This window comes from Papio anubis, chromosome 12, assembly GCF_008728515.1.
Source record: "Papio anubis isolate 15944 chromosome 12, Panubis1.0, whole genome shotgun sequence".
NCBI classification, from domain to species: Eukaryota; Metazoa; Chordata; class Mammalia; order Primates; family Cercopithecidae; genus Papio; species Papio anubis.
This window is the reverse complement of record NC_044987.1, coordinates 106151107-106168902: the sequence shown is the minus strand read 5'-3', so window position 1 is coordinate 106168902 and position 17796 is coordinate 106151107. Positions and strand designations below refer to the sequence as shown.

Below are 17796 nucleotides of genomic sequence, written 5' to 3'. Positions count from 1 at the left end.
GATTCTCATTCAGTCCATTTTTTCAGATATCATCCACTATTATTTTTCTTCTTATAAATTACCCAGATTCGGACTTTGTTTATACTGTAGGGCAGTGAAAGGAGCTTGGAAATATACAGAGATAAATCAGAACGTTAAATAATTTTCCCAGTTACTTTTTCAATTTTTCAATTTTATTTTTTATGTTTTATTTATTTATTTATTTATTTATTTGAGACAGAGTTTTGCTCTTGTTGTCCAGGCTGGAGTACAATGGCATGATCTCGGCTCCCCTCAACTTCTGCCTCCTGGGTTCAAGTGATTCTCCTGCCTCAGCCTCATGAGTAACTGGGATTATAGGCAGCGCCCCCACGCCTGGCTAATTTTGTATTTTTAGTAGAGATGGGGTTTCTCCTGGTCAGGCTGGTCTCAAACTCCTGACCTCAGGTGATCCGCCTGCCTCAGCCTCCCAAAGTGTTGGGATTACAGGCATGAGCCACCGCGCCCCGCCATAACGTTTTTTATTTTTTAAAGGTCACTCTGTCACCCAGGCTAGAGTGCAGTGGCACCATCATAGCTCACCGTGACCTTGAACTCCTGGGCTCAAGTAATCTTCCCACCACAGCCTCCCTAGTACCTAGAACTACAAGTGCACGCCACCACACCTGGCTAGGTTTTTTATTTTTTATTTTTTGTAGAGATGGGGTTATATCATGTTGCTCAGGCTAGAGTTCAGTGGCATGATTATGGCTCATTGTAACCTTGAACTCTTGGGCTCAAGTGATCCTCCCGCCTCAGCCTCCCATGTAGCTGGGACTACGGGCATGTGCCACCACACCCAGATAATTTTTATAGTTTTTTGAAGAGACGAGGTTTCACCGTGTCACCTAGGCTGATCTTGATCTCCTGAGCTGAAGCAATCACCTGCCTTGGCCTCCCAAAGTACTGGGATTACGGGCGTAAGCCACCACGCCTGGCCAGCTCATCTCCTTCTCAACTTTGTTGTTTTTGTTTTTTTGCCCTTGCTCTTTTTCATACTCACCCTCTAAATCAGTAGTTCTCAGACTTTACCTTACACAGAAATAATTGGGGAGTTGGGAGTTGTTTGCTTAAAATGCGGATTTCCAGGACATCCAGTGTATCTGATTCAGTAGGTTGGTGGTAAAGCCAGGGATTCTGCATTTTTATCAGACTCCTTAGGAGAGTATAATGCAGGTAGACCATACATCAGTCTAAGAAATTCAGTTTTAGAATTCCACCTTCTGTTCCAGTTTTTTTAAACTCTCTACATACACCTGAGCACCCTCATCTTGTCTCAGGACATCAGTTACCATATATATGCTGAGAGGATCTGCATTCCTTTTGTAAGTATTTTTTTTCTCCAGAGTTGTAGATTTAAGACCTCTTTTTTTTTTTGAGTTGGAGTCTCGCTCTGTCGCCAGGCTGTAGTGCAGTGGCGCACTCTCGGCTCACTGCAACCTCCGCCTCCCGGGTTCAAACAATTCTTCTGCCTCAGCCTCCCAAGTAGCTGGGACTACAATCACATGCCACCTTGCCCGGCTAATTTTTGTATTTTTAGTAGAGATGGGGTTTCACTGTATTGGCCAGGATGGTCTCAAACTCCTGATCTGGTGATCCATCAGCCTCGACCTCCCAAAGTGTTGGGATTACAGGCATGAGCCACCACACCCAGCCTATAACTTTTAATTCCGTGTGAATGTCTCCTGAGTACTTCAAGCTAAAATGACCAAGTTGAAACTCATTTTTACCCCTAAATTGCATCAAGCCGTATTATTGCTAATGTAATGAAAGATACTACCAACCACTGTTGATATGGTTTGACTGTGTCCCCACTCAAATCTCCTCCACCATAATTGTGAGGCTTCCCCAGCCACGTGGACCTGTGAGTCCTCCATTAAACCTCTTTCCTTTGTAAATTGCCCAGTCTCGGGCATGTCTTTATCAGCAGTGTGAAAACAAACTAATATAACTAACTACCTATTTGTTCATGTCAGAAATCTAGTTGTCTTTAATTCCTTTGTCTCCCTTAGCCCTTACCAAGATCTTTGTTTTACTAATTATTTTACTTTTTCCCATAGTTACTATCATTACTCTAATTCAGGCCACCTTATTATTGCCACAGCTTCCTGTTCTCGTCCTTTGTTTTATGTAATTAAAAATTTTGAAACCATCCTGGGCAACATGGTAAAACCCCATCTCTACTAAAATACTAAAAAATTAGCCAGGCATGGTGGTACGCACCTGTAATCCAAGCTACTTGGGAGTCTGAGGCAGGAGAATCGCTTGAGACCGTGAGGTGGAGGTTCTGGTGACCCAAGATCATGCCACTGTACTCCAGCTTGCGTGACAGAGTGAGACTCCACCTCAAAAAAAAAAAAAATTGAATTCAGAAATAATGCATGGCATTGTAAAAATAAACATGCACCATGGCAGCATAGGAGTATTTAAAGTAATAAAGTGAAATCCCCTCACCTCTGTGCACTCTCACTCGCCAGAGAAAGCTACCTTTAGTAGTTTGGTGCATATCCCAGGATATGGTCCAACCTCTTTACATTGACATGGTTTTAGTTGGGGAAGGGAGACACATTCTTGAACATATCTTACGTGACCTGGCCCTTCCTCTCTAGCCTTATCTCTGGTCATCCTTGAATACCCCACCCTCACCCTAGAATAACACACACAGCCATACTGACTTAGCTTTTGTGAGCTTCCCCAAATATGCTGTGTTCTCACTTCTTCTGGGCCTTTGCACATGCTGTTCTTCCCCCAACACTCGAGTCTAGCTGAGTCATACTCATCATAATATAAACATCATTTTCTCAGTGAAGCTTCTGGGATGCCCAGATTTGAATAAGCTGTTCTATGTGGCTTCCATAGCATTCCTGAATTCCTCTATGAAAGCATCTACCATACTATGTTGGGCTTGCCTACTTAGGTAAATGCCACACTAGACATTTCTCGATGAATCCTTATAGAATTCAGTAATATGTTAGTCATCTGGGGACTAAGCCTAAAGGAAGCCTCAGACTTCCATGTCTTTAAAGCTTTGACTAACGCATTAGTGAATCAGCCCTTAGGCCCTCAGAAAAGGTGCACAGTGGATGAGAAGAGCCATAATTTCAGAGATCATTCCTGCTTATCTACTGTAGTCATGCTGCGTTATGCAAGGGGAAATCATCCTCGCTGTCTTTGTACCAGTTTAGATATATCTAAAAGGTCAGCTTTAATGCGCAGGCATCAAAAAGCAAAAAGTACGGGGCAACAAGAGACAAGAAAAAAGATAAGCAGAAGAAAAGAATCAGAAAAAACAGAGGCGAGGTAGATGAGAAATGGCAGCTGCACTGTTGAGGAGGGATTAGAACCAGCTGTGGGGTTCAGCAGTTGTTGCAGTTTAGAAGCCACACTGGTGAAAGTAAACAGAAGGCGCTCTGATAGTGAAGAATAAATAAGAGGGCTCGCGAGTTGCTCTCATCACAAATTAGAACAACTTTGCATTCCAAAATGTTAAGGAGCAGGGTGTAAGGTAAAACCTGCATCTCAGCTGTACTCCTTGATAGCAGAAGTGAAAATAAGGGGCATGTCTGTGTGTGTATGTGTGGCTCTTTTACAGACAGACACCCCAAAAGAGTTATTTGTGCTCATGGAGTCTCCTCTCTCATCCTTTTCTTTTAAGCCCCCTCCAATTCATCCTTCATCCCTACAACTCTTGTCAAGATACCCGGAGTCTATGCTCATTTCTCGCTAATCTTGAGTTCTTAGCAGCCCAGCATTTGTCTTCATATCTTACTCAGCTATTTTCTTACATGCTTACCTAAAGGAGTGGCTGACACATAGTATACACTGAGGAAATACTGAATAAGGGGGAGATAATGTGTGCAACCAGCAACTTTTTACACCTGTAATAGCTCTTATATACATTAGCATACAGAAGAGCCACCACACATTCCTGGTTTTTCTTCTCAATCCCTTGCCCTGACTTCTGATTCTCTTCTTCTGAATTTGCCTTTTCTTGATGAGTCTTAGATGTTGGTGTGCCCCTTTTCTTCCCTCTGTACATATGTTCATCAGATGATCTTATGAAGTCTCGGGGCCTAAAATACCTTTTATATTCTAAAGACTCTCAAATCTTATGTGCAGTTTCAGCTTCTCCCTGAACTTCAGACTCTCATATCCAACTGCCTACTGAACATCACCATTTAGCTGTCAGCACAAATACATCATGTCCTAAACTAAACTCTTGATTTTCTACCCCACCACACCTGATCTTCCCCCATTCACAAAATTGCCCAGGTCCAAAATTTTGGTATCTTCTTGACTCTTTCTCTCATATCTCATACCCAACCTAGCAATAACTTGTCAGCCCTACTTCCAGAATGTTTCCTGAATCCAGCCATGTCTTTCCACCTGCATTTCTGTAACTCCAGTCAATACTGTCTTCATCTCTTTACAGAACCTATGCAGTGGCTTCCTACCTGGTCTCCTTGCTTCTACTTTTGTCCCCTAGATCTGTTATCTCCAGAGCAGCCAAAGTAATCTCTTAAAAAGCACAGGTGATCATGTCACTCCCTTTGGGATAGAAGGGAAACAAAGAACATCAGAAAATCTTCAGTAGTTTCCCATCATACTTAGATTAAGATCTGGAGTTTTCCTTATGGCCTACTAGGTCCTGTAAGGTCTAGAACCTGGCCCCTGTCTACTCCTCCAGCCTCGGACACCACTCTCCTCCTCGTATGGTGTGGTGTGCTCTGCCTCAGCCATACTAGCCCTCGGGATGTTCTTCAAACCACCAAGCTTGATTCTGCCTTTGGACCTTTGTCCTTGCTTCTTCCTCTGCAGATGGCATCATGGCTCAGCCTCTCTCTCCTTTCCGGTCTCTCTTCACATGTCATCTCTTCTGACTACTTTTATCTAAAACAGCATCTATTTGAGCTGGGCACGGTGGCTCACGCCTGTAATCCCAGCACTTTGGGAGACCGAGGTGGGCAGATCACGAGGTCAGGAGATGGAGACCATCTGGCTAACACCATGAAACCCCATCTCTACTAAAAATACTGAAAATTAGCAGGGTGTGGTGATGGGCGCCTGTAGTCCCAGCTACTCAGGAGGCTGAGGCAGGAGAATGCGTGAACCCAGGAGGCAGAGCTTGCAGTGAGCTTAGATTGTGCCACTGCACTCCAACCTGGGTGACAGAGCAAGACTCTGTCTCAAAAATAAAATAAAATGAAAAATAAAACAGCATCTATTTCTACTATTCTGTATTCTTACTGTGCCTTATTTTCCTTTGTTTTTTTTTGTTGTTGTTTTGTTTTGTTTTGTTTTGTTTTGTTTTGTTTGAGATGGAGTTTCACTCTGTTGCCCAGGCTGGAGTGCAGTGGTGCAGTTTCGGCTCTCTCCAGCCACCACCCCCTGGGTTCAGATGATGCTTCTGCTCCAGCCTCCCAAGTAGCTGGGATTTCAGGCGCCCACCACCATGCCTGGCTAATTTTTTGTATTTAGTAGAGACAGGGTTTCACCATGTTGGCCAGGCTGGTCTTGAACTCCTTACTGCAGGTGATCCACCCTCCTTGGCCTCCCAAAGTGCTGAGATTACAGGCGTGAGCCACCATGCCCAGCCCATTGTGCCTTATTTTTCTTCATAGCACTTATTCCTGGCACTGTATTATATGTATTGCCTGTCTTTCAACAAGAACATAAGCTCTGTGAAGGCAAAAACTTCGTTCACTGAAGCAACCCCAGTGCCTAAAACTGTGGCTGATATATGGTTTACATTCAGGAAATACTGAGAAAGAATGTGTACAAGCAAGGAGTTATTTACACCTGTAATAGCTAATGTAAATACAGAAGGGCCACCATTATTTTAGTAGTCTGGAGCAGGGACAGTGCATTTGCTTTAAAGGTGACAAGCCAGTTTATTCCTTCTCTCTCTTACAAATACAAGTCCTAGGCAATCTAAGTCTTCTCTAAGAACATGGTAATCTCTGAACCAGAGATGTAAAATGGTGGCTTAGATCATGGCTGGAGTGCAGTGGTGCAAGATCATCTACTTTCTTGTTGGTTATTTGGAGATATTCTCTCTCCAACATGTCTTTTATCTGTCTCTCTTATGCTTACATTTTCCATATTCACTTCAGGTATTTTATTGTTTATTTTATTGGGTTTTTTGTTTGTTTGTTTGTTTTTTAACAGAGTCTCGCACTGTCGCTCATGTTGGAGTGCAGTGGTGCGATCTCGGCTAACTGCAACCTCCATCTCCCGAGTTCAAGTAATTCTCCTGCCTCAATCTCCCAAGTAACTGGGATTACAGGTGCCTGCCACCACGCCCAGCTAATTTTTGCATTTGTAGTAGAGATGGGGTTTCACCAGGATGGCCAGGGTGGTCTTGAACTCCTGCCCGCCTTGGCCTCCCAACGTGCTGGGATTATAAGCATGAGCCACCGCGATCACTGCAACTTCAGCCTCCCAGGCTTAAGCGATTCTCCCACCTCAGCCTCCCAAGTAGCTGAGACTACACGTACTTGCTACCACGTCTGGCTAATTTTTATATTTTTTTGTAGAGATGGGGTTTTGTAATGTTGCCCAGGCTGGTCTTGAACTTATGGGCTCAAACAGTCAGCCCTCCTCAGCCTCCCAAAGTGCTGTGATTACAGGCATGAGCCACCATGCCCTGCCCACTTCAGGTTTTTTGTTTGCTTTCTTTTTTTCAGACAGTCTTGCTCTGTCTCCTAGGCTGGAGTGCAGTGGTACAGTCATAGCTCACTGCAGCCTTGAACTCTTGGACTCAAACAATCCTCCCGCCTCAGCCTCCCAAGTAGTTGAGACTACAGGTATTCACTCCCAGGCCTGGCTAATTTATTTTTTGGGTGTGTGGAGATGGGGTTTCACTATGTTGCCCAGGCTGGTCTGGAACCCCTGGGCACAAGTGATCCTCCTACTTTGGCTTTCTAAAGTGCTGAGATTACAGGAGTGAACCACTATGCCTGGCAGCACTTATTTTATTTTATTTTGTTTGTTTATTTATTTATTTTTCGAGATGGAGTTTCACTCTGTCGCCCAGGCTGGAGTGCAATGGCATGATCTGGGCTCACTGCAGTCTCCACCTCCCAGATTCAAGCAATTCTCCTGCCTCAGCCTCCCGAATAGCTGGGATTACAGGCGTGCACCACCATGCCTGGCTAATTTTTTGTATTTTCAGTAGAGACAAGGTTTCACCACGTTGGCCAGGCTGGTCTCGAACTCCTGACCTTAAGCAGTCCTCCTGCCTCAGCCTCTCAAAGTGCTGGGATTACAGGCGTGAGCCACTGCGCCCATTATCTCATTTTATCTTCTTACAGACCCAGTAAGGTGTGAGTGTTGATCTTCTTTCTACTGAATAAAGAAATTTATGCTGAACGTGATTAAACTTGTTAGCCAATGCCATGTAGCTGGGAAGTCTCAAAGTGTGAACTCAGGCTCAGATGTGTTCATTCCACACCCTGTTTTCTTTTCTGCAGTTCTGAACATTGTTACCAACATAAGAAAAATGTCTGTAGTTTTATTTGTAAAACATCAAATTTCTAAAAAAAAAAAAAGAACTTTTTTCAATTTTAAATTGAATTAAAAACTATAAGATACATAATTATTATTGAAAAGTAGTTTTTCCCAAACTACTCAGCATGTTACAAAATGAAAGTGAAAGTTTCAAAACTACTGCAGTCCCTTTTCCTGGAAGCAGTCATAATGAACTTTTTCTTGTGTATTCTTGTTTTATTATTTTTTTGAGATGGAGTCTCGCTCTGTCACCCAGACTAGAGTGCAATGGCACGATCTGGAATCACTGCAACCTCCGCCTCCCAGGTCCAAGTGATTCTCCCACGTCAGCCTCCGGGTAGCTGGGATTCCAGGCACCCGCCATCATGCCCGGCTAATTTTTGTATTTTTGTAGAGATGGGGTTTCACCATATTGGCCAGGCTGGTCTTGAACTCCTGACCTCAGGTGATCCACCCGCCTCGGCCTCCCAAAGTGCTGGGATTACAGGCGTGAGCCACTGTGCCTGGCCCTCATGACTAACTTTTAGTTACTTAATAAAAAGACTTAGACATCGGTCAATGTCAAAAATAAAAAGCTACCTCCTCTTTCCTTAAGACTGTTTAGTGTTCTGTTGAATGGATATTCTGTAATGTATTTAATCAGTCCCCTAGTGACAGACATTTAGATTTTTTCTAGGTTTTTTCTATCATATACAATACTGTAGTAAGTGAAGGTGCTCATTTGTATATCTTTGCATGTTTCTATGCATGTATCTGTAAGATGAATTCTTAGAAATGGAATTATCTGGGGTGGCACATGGTGGCTCATGCCTGTAGTCCCAGCACTTTGGGAGGCCGAGGTGGGCGGATCATGACGTCAGGAGATCGAGACCATCCTGGCTAACATGGTGAAACCCCATCTCTACTAAAAATGTAAGAAATTACCGGACGTAGTGGCAGGTGCCTGTAGTCCCAGCTACTCGGGAGGCTGAGGCAGGAGAATGGCATGAACTCGGGAGGCGGAGCTTGCATTGAGCCGAGATCGCGCCACTGCACTCCAGCCTAGGTGACACAGCGAGACTCCGTCTCAAAAAAAAAAAAAAAAAGGGAATTATCTGGTTCAAATAATGCATTATATTTTATTTTCTTAGATAATGCCAAAATTGTCCTAAAAGACTGCATCAGTAGTGTTTGAAAATGCCCAACAGTATTTGGGATATGTAAAACCTTTGTTTATAATTGGATTCTAATGAAAGACTACTTATTCCTTCCATTGCCCATAGCTTAGCAGTGTTGTGGCTATCGGTAGACATATGAACAAAAAGGAACCTTCGGTTTGGTTTTGTTGCCTTCATAGACAAATTAAACCTTTGTTATTAATGCGTGTTTCACACTTGTTGGGATGGGATTGCAGTAAAATAAATTAGTTATGTTGATATCTTCCCCCAACATTTGATACTACTATTTTGATGCATAATCAAGTTTAACTATATTTGATTGTCTCTTTTTTGTAGAGCAGTCATTTCCAGCACGAAATATCAAAGTAATTCCCTGGCTGTTGAGTTTGCCATCACCTGAGTAATGATCTAGCTAATAAGGTTCAATTTCTGGCACTGGTTTTAGTGTCCCCTTTCAAATATTTGACTAACCTATCTGACTAATAATTTTTAGGCTCATGCTCACTTTCTTCATGTCTAGTATTATGTCTGGTACTTAGTGGGTGCATATATTGGTGGGTGCATCCTATTGCTGCTATTAAAAATTACCACAAACTTTCTGGTTTAAAACAACACTAATTTATAATCTTACAGTTACGTAGGTTAGAAGTCCAACCCACGTCTCGCTGGGCTAAAATCAAGGAGACAGCAGTGCCGCATACGTTTCTGGAGGCTGTAGGGGCGAGTCCATTGCCTTGCTTTTTACAGCTGCCAGAGGCTGCTCACATTTTTTGGCTCTTGGCCCCCTTTTGCTGCATCTTCAGAGATAGCTGTGTTGCAGTCCTTTGCCAATTCTGCCTTAGTTGCATCCCTCTCTTTGACTGCCCCATTCCACTTTTAAGTTTGTTATGATTAGATTAAAGCCTCCTTATAATCCAGGTGATACTATTTTAATTAAGGTAATCTGATTAGCGACCTTAGTCTGATTAACACCTTAATTCCCTTTTGCCACATAACGTAATATATTCAAAGGTTGTAGGGATTAAGACATGGGCCATCATTCTGCCTACCACTGTGCCCGATAAATATTTGCTGCTGGAATTTGAGTCCCTTCTGAGTTACATATAAAACAGCTCTAACAACAAAGCTACATTATGTCTGTGTTTATAAGAATATAGTCAAGTATGCAAAGGAGAAAACCCATGACTGTTGTGTCTTGATCCAGCTTTTCACTTACCTTCCTTTTATAGTTGCAAATGTTCTACTTTATTAATTATGTTATTTGTATGTGTCCTGGTGACATAAATTAGAAAATGTGGACTGGAAGCACTACTGTAAGAAGTTATTCATTTTTGGTTCATGTTGAAAATGGTTACTAACTTGCTTACCAATTAGGAGCATGGTGATTGTTTACAGACATGAATATTCTCATAAAATGGACTGCAACACTGTAGATGTTCAAATATAGATAACTGCAATACATGTGTCCCATACCTAGGTTATTTTATGTAAATTTGCACCTGTAAAGATCCATTTGTATATTTCAGGAACTGAAAATGAGAAGGTAAAATCCAGTTGAGGGTAAAACTTTAGAAAACAGGGATATAAGGCCATGGAAATTCAGATGATAGTCAAGATTTAGCATTTTAATTTATTTAAAATTTGTTTTTTACTTTGATGACTTGATATCCTGTAAGATTAAAATTGTTTTCTAATTGCTTTTGTTTTTTGTGGGTTTTTTTTTTTGGTTTTTTTGAGACAGAGTCTCGCTTTGTCACCCAGGCTGGAGTACAGCGGTGCAATCTCAGTTCACTGCAACCTCTGCCTCCCAGGTTCAAGCGATTCTCCTGCCTCAGCCTCCTGAGTAGCTGGGACTACAAGCGCACGCCACCACGCCCGGCTAATTGTTGTATTTTTAGTGGAGACGGGGTTTCACCATGTTGGCCAGGCTGGTCTCAAACTCCTGACCTCAGGAGTTCTCCCGCCTTGGCCTCCCAAAGTGCTGCGATTACAGGCTTGAGCCACCGTACCTGGCCTCTGATTTTTCAAAAATACTGTATAAGTACTCTAGCTTCAAAAAGTCCTAATTAACAAATATATTTCCAAATCTTTGCAGTTCATTATAATAGTTTTCTCAATCTCATACAATGAACTGTTTCTAGTAAAAGATCTGTTTATATTACACATTTATTTTGACAGTTATAGCCAGGAGCTCATGTGTATCTCTTTGAAGAGTGGAAGCTGGGCTACTATTTTGTGAACTTGTACTTCTCTAAACCTCAAAGAAGATGCAAGCCGATGGTGGTTAGACTTGAATCCTGAAGAGATAATTCCATGAGAAGTGGAGCAACAGACTTTCTGCCTGCATCATTCTGTCCCTGTGAAACTCATCTTGCTTGCCACCATAGTAGCCTGGCAGGGATCGCATACAGAAGGGTCCCTTAGGCAATCATTTGAAAATAGCTTTGACCTAGATTTGTGATAAGGGTAAAAATCTGCGGGAAGAAAGGTAAGGAGCAAGAAAATACAAAAGGTGTTGCATTTTTGAGGTGTTCTACCTAGCCCTTTATCTGTGAGAGGAATTTTTTTTTCTGTAAATGAATATATGAGGGAAAAATACGAGATTTTTCCTCAGACTTGAGCTTATAGTTGTCATTACAGTTTAAGAAGAAAAAGAAAAAAAAAAACGATAAAACATGTTACATAGTATTCTAAAGTTTCAGTGTTAACAAGATGACCTATGGATAGCACATTAGAAAAAATAAGCACTTTACAAATTTAAATAATACATGCTCACTGTAGAAAAAGTCAGAAAGCACAGACAAGAAGAGAATAATCACCTAGAGTCATATCAACCAGAAACCACATTCTTAAAATATGATATATAAACTGTCAGATAGTTAAAGAGAGGCAGCAAGGTTTTGTTTTGTTTTGTTTTGTTTAAGATGGGGTCTCTGTTGTCCAGGCTGGAGTGCAGTGGCACAATCATGACTCACTGCAGCCTCAAACTCCTCAAGTAGTTCTCCCACATCAGTCCCCCAAGTAGCTAAGACAGGCACATGCCACCACACCCAGCTACTTTTAAAAATTGTTTTGTAGAGTTGGGGTTTTGCTATATTATTCGGGGAGGAGGGGAGGTCTTGAACTCCTGATCTCAGGTGATCTTCCTTCTTTGGCCTCCCAGAGTGCTAAGATTACAGGTGTGAACGATCACAGTCAGGTGAGATTTTTTTATAAGTACACTGTGAATGGAAAAAACATCTCAGTTTCTCCCACTGTTCTCTTACAATACGTTTCTGACACCACCACCAAGCAACCAATCAGTTCTGCAGTTGACACCGGCTAGGTGGCTTCCAGTTCAGTTCTGACACGTCTACCTGGCAGTGGCTTCAGATCCTACAGGTTGAGAGTTCAGTCCCACAAGACTCCGCCCACCCCATTTAGTCCCAGCCTCTTCTGACCAACCAGCTTCAAGTTGGGGCTCTCACAGCTGCCTCTTTGAGTTCAGTTAATTTGCCAGAGTGGCTCACAGAACTCAAGGTAACTTATTTATATTTACTGGTTTATTTTATTAGAAAAGATACAGATGAAGAGATGTACAGAGCGACGTATGGGTCAAAGGGTGTAGAACTTCCATGCCTTCTCCAGGAACTTCCACGTGTTCGGCTCTCTGGAATCTCCTGAACTCAGTTCTTTTGGGGTTTTATGGAGGCTTTATTACATGGGTATGATTGCGTAAACCATTGGCCACTGGTGATCAACTTAACCTTCAGCCCCTCTTCTCTCACCAGAGGTTGAGGGGTGAGGCTGAAAGTCCTTATCATGCCTTAGTCTTTCCAAGGACCTGCCCCCATCCTGAAACTACCTAGGGGCTACCAGCCATAAGTCAACTCACTACTGTACAAAAAGACAGCACTTTGGAGATTCTAAGGATTTTAGGAGTTGTATGCCAAGAAAAAGTGGGTGGGGTGGAAGACCAAATATATATTTTACGATATCACATACACAAAAGAAATACATATGGCCAAGGAAGAAACTAAAATGTATTCATGGCCTGACGCAGCAGCTCACCTGCAGTCCCAGCTACTCCGGAGGCTGAGGTGGGAGGATTGCTTGATCACAGGCATTCAAGGTTATGGTGAACTATGATTACACCACTCCACTTTAGCCTTGGTGACAGAGCAAGACCCTATCTCTTTAAACAAAAAAGAAAAAAAAAAAAGTGTATATATATATAGATATACACATATATATATATATATATATATATATTCACCCTTATTTCTGCATTCCTAAGGATGTGTAGGAACTCGGTCATTGTTGTTAGGGATTTAAGTTGATTCAACTGTTCTGGAGAAAATCTAGCAAAAACTGTAAATTTTAAAATGCCAAAAAAAAAAAAAAAGTGCAATTCCTTTAACCTAACAGCTTTCTTTCTATTACAGGAAAGAAATAATCTGATAGCTGTCTAAAAAGGTTTGTGGGGGTTTTTTTTTGTTTTTTTTTTTTTTTTGAGAAGGAGCCACTCTTGTTGCCCAGGCTGGAGTGTAGTGGCATGATCTCCTTTCACTGCAACTTCCACTTCCTGGGTTCAAGTGATTCTCCTGCCTCAGCCTCCCAAGTAGCTGGGATTACAGGGACCTGCCACCACGCCCAGCTAATTTATTTTTATATTTATTTATTTATTTATGAGACAGAGTTTCACTCTGTTGACCGGGCCGAAGTGCAATGGCACGATCTTAGCTCACTGCAACCTCCACCTCCCGGATTCTAGTGATTTTCCTGCCTCAGCCTCCCAAGTCGCTGAGATTACAAGCATGTGCCACTACGCCCGGCTAATTTTTATATTTTTAGTAGAGATGGGGTTTCACCATGTTGGTCAGGCTAGTCTTGAACTCCTGACCTTAGGTAATCCACCCACCTCAGCCTGCCAAAGTACTGAGATTACAGGTGTGAGCCACTGTGTCCAGCCAAATGTTTTAGTATAGGATGTTCATTGTAGTATTGTTAAAAAGGGAGAATAACCAAAAACCTGAATTTTACTTAGGAACCTGGGAAAATAATATTAACCACTACAAATATTGACATAGGTCTGTATTTACTGGGAAGTCTGACAAAGTGTAGAGAGGAATAGAGAGAGGAAGGAAATAATATAGTAGATATATGATTATCCTATTTTTGTGAAAATATTTATCTACAAAGCTCTGTGTGTTTGTGTATGAATGTAGAAGTTATCCTGATATGATATATATCTCACAGCAGATATCTCTGAAAGTGAAATTTCAAGTAATTTTTATTTTCTCCTTCATATTGTCTGTATGGTACTGTGTTTGTTTTTACAGTAAAATATATTTAGTTTATAATTCTAGAAAAGATTTTGTTAGTATTAAGTAGCTTAGGGATAAAGAGGGCTGATTTTGCCTGTAATAAAATGAACAACCTAACTGCTCAGAAATAGCCACTGCTAATTGGAGCCTTGGTTTAATTTGACAAATTGACAGTTTAAAAGAAGCTTTTTTTTTTTTTTTTTTGAGGCAGAGTCTCACTCTGTTGCCCAGGCTGGAGTGCAGTTGCGCAATCTCTGCTCACTGCATGCTCCGCCTCCCAGGTTCACGCCATTCTCCTGCCTCAGCCTCCCAAGTAGCTGGAACTACAGGCACCTGCCAGCACGCCTGGCTAATTTTTTGTATTTTTAGTAGAGTTGGGGTTTCACTGTGTTAGCCAGGATGGTCTCGATCTCCTGACCTCATGATCTGCCCGCCTCGGCCTCCCAAAGTGCTGGGATTACAGGCATGAGCCACCGTGCCCGGCCCTGAAAGAAGCTTTTAACTACAGCTTTGAAAAATATTCCTGCCCAGAGTAAGTATGAATTTATATGGGCAAATTGAAAGAATGATAATTTCATTCATTTGAATATCAGACTATTTCGGGGGTATAGGTCTGGCTAGTAAAAATGTGATACTTTTATGGTAACGTTAAATCTTTTATAGAAGTAGGATTTTAAAATTAAAAGGAATTTTAGAAATAATTTGCTTGTGTCCCTTCAGTTTATAGATGAAGAAACAGAAGCCCAGGCAGGGAAGATGATCTGTTTAAATCCACACAGCTAGTCATAGACTGGTCAGATGCATATTTTGTTTCTGATCTCTGGTAGCTTAGCCACTTTACCTTTTTTTCCAAATAGTCATCAGTGAATGATAATGCTTTAGCAGGTGGAGTTGGTGTGTCTAATAAATGTGGCAGAGTATCTAACAGACCCTGTCCTCAATCAATCAACAGTATATTAAATGCCTAACATATACCTGAAATCAAGTTACATACTGAGGGCAGAAAAAGAAATATATAAAAAATGTTTATGGGAAAGGACTCCCTATTCAATAAATGGTGCTGGGATGACTGGCTAGCCATATGCAGAAGTATGAAACTATTTCCCTACCTTTCACCATATACAGAAATTAACTCAAGATGGATTAAAGACTTAAATATAAGAAATAAAACTACAAAAATCCTAGCAGAAAACCCAGGAAATGTCATTCTGGACATAGGCCTGGGCAAAGAATTTATGACTAAGACCCCAAAAGCAATTGCAACAAACCAGAAATGGACAGTGGGACCTAATGAAACTAAAAAGCTTCTGCACAGCAAAACATCAACAGAGTAAAACTATAGAATGGGAGAAAATATTCTCGAACTGTGCACCCAACAAAGATCTGATATCCAGAATCTGTAAGGAACTTAATTCAACAAGCAAAAAACAACTCCATTAAAAAATGAGCAGATGACTTGAACAGGCACTTCTCAAAAGAAGACATACATGCAGCCAACAAATACGAAAAAATGCTCCACATCACTAATCACTAGAGAAGTGCAAATCAAAACCACAATAAGATACCATCTCACACCAGTCAGAATGACTATTATTAAAAAGACCAAAAAAAAAAAAAGATGTTGGCAAGGCTATAAAGAAAATGGAAGGCTTATACACAGTTGATGGGAATGTAAATTAGTTCAGCCCCTGTGGAGATTTCTCAAAGAACTTAAAACAGAACTACCATTTGATCCAGCAGTTCCTGTACTGATTATATACCCAAAGAAAAATAAATCTTTCTACCATAAAGACATGTGTACTCCTATGTTCATCACAGTGCTGTTCACAATAACAAAGATATGGAATCAACCTAGGTGCCCATTAACCGTGGACTGAATAAAGAAAATGTGGTACATATACATCAAGGAGTACTATGCAGTGGGGAAAAAGAATGAAATTACGTCCTTTGCAATAACACGGATGTAACTAGAGGCCATTGTCCTAAGCAAATTAATGCATAAACAGAAAAGCACATACTGCATGTTCTTATAAGTCGGAGCTAAACATTGAGTACTCATAGTCATAAAGATGGGAACAGTAGATGCTGGGGACTACTAGAAGGTGAAGGGTTGAAAAACTGTAAGGTATTATGCTCACTACCTGGGTAGTGGGATCATTTATACACCAAACGTCAGTGACACAATTTACCCATTTAACATACGTGTACATGTACCCCCCAAACCTAAAATAAAAGTTGAAAAAAATAGATACCTATATGTAGCAAAAATTGGTACCTGGATTTTGAATGATTTATGTGTATTTAAATTTAAACCAGCTATGATTATGGCCAAAAATGTTTTGGAGAGACAGACATATAGTAATTAAATATAAACGCTATTACAGAAGTGTGTATAAAGTGCTATGGGAACTCAAGAGAAGGATGTCTTCACAAAAGAAATGTCATTTGGCCTTCATGTACAGCACAAGGATAGAATTGCATTCCAGGTAGAGGAAGCAGTATGTGCAAAGGCACAGAGGCTCTTAAAAGAGCCACAGTAGTAATAAGATGACCTAGGCAGAGGGACATCAGTGAAAATTAGGTGGAAGTTTAGAAATAACACACCAATACTTTCTGTATTGTAAAGTTTTCATTGGACTGTTTAGGCAGATTCTAAGGGCTGCAGATACAGTTTGATTCAGGACTCAAATAGTATAACAAGGATCGCTTTTTCTGTTTCTGTTTCTTTGCTTCTTCATCCCCATTCTCAGGCCCCATGTAGATACAAGATGGCTAGTTACCAATAGCTCAAAGTTCTGGATTAGAGTCTCTTTAGGACCAACTGACCTTACTGGAGTAGTATCTTAGAAATAATCACCATGACCAAGGGAAAGGAATTCTCTGACAAGGGCTTCCCATGTGGCGAAGGAAGCAAGTGGGGTGCTTTTGCCACAAGGAGGGACTTACAGATATTGCATAGCAGACACTACAAATACTCACTCAACAGAACCATTTCAGATTTTACATAGAGGCAAAATGTTGGCGGCTTTGGAGATTTTGATTTCTGTTTTGCTTCGTATTATCTTAATATTTAAATAATTTTAATTCTGAATTAAAATTTTTAAATTATTTTGTCCCTAGTTTCTAACTTAAGGGGAAAACTTTTAAATGAGAATGGCATAATTTAAGATTATATTCATCAGTTTCCAACCGCTGTTTGGAGAAGAGTGAGTTTCCCATGTTGCTTTCGTGTACTCAGATGAATACCATTTAAAAAACAGTAAAAGTGTTCAGTATATATGAAGAATAAGTTGCACATAAGAGCTTGAATTAATATTACAACAGAAATGTTCAGTATAAAGAATAATTAAAAAGTGATTGACTCAAATTTGTTTTTGTAGGGCATCAAAAATGTTTATACTCTTAGATTGGTTAAAATGTTCACCCTTAATCTGATTTGGCAGTGAAATAATTACCCTCATATAGTGAGTGATATTTCCATGTTACCATGTGAACTTACTGAATTTGTTGAGATAGGGCTCCAGATTGGAGGTATAGATATTAACCATATCTTGGTTAATTAATACAAAACATGAAAATAATTTGATAGGAGTAAAATATTTACTCATGTTATATATAATTGGATGCATGTACAGGTTGAGTATTCCTAATCTGAAAATGCAGAATCCAAAATGCTCCAGTGAACTCAAAAAGTATCGGATTTTGGAGCATTTCGGATTTCGGATTTTCAGATAAGGAATATTCAACTTGTACTTATATAATGTATTAAAAGGAAAATGAAATTGAATTGCCTTGTATGGCTTGTC

The 17796-nt window shown here is 40.7% G+C and overlaps 1 protein-coding gene across 9 annotated transcripts in view; it reads left to right on the top strand.

The window, feature by feature from the left end:
• The window catches only part of TTC17 (tetratricopeptide repeat domain 17), a 140933-nt gene that overhangs the window by 5751 nt on the left and 117386 nt on the right, over positions 1-17796 (top strand). Inside the window, exon 1 of one of the 9 annotated variants that reach the window (XM_009186264.4) lies at positions 10667-11172. The exons of the other annotated variants lie outside the window; for them this stretch is intronic. The gene's annotated coding sequence lies outside the window, so the exon portion shown is untranslated. Of the gene's footprint in view, positions 1-10666; positions 11173-17796 lie in introns of those variants that run through there. 9 annotated transcript variants of the gene reach the window in all.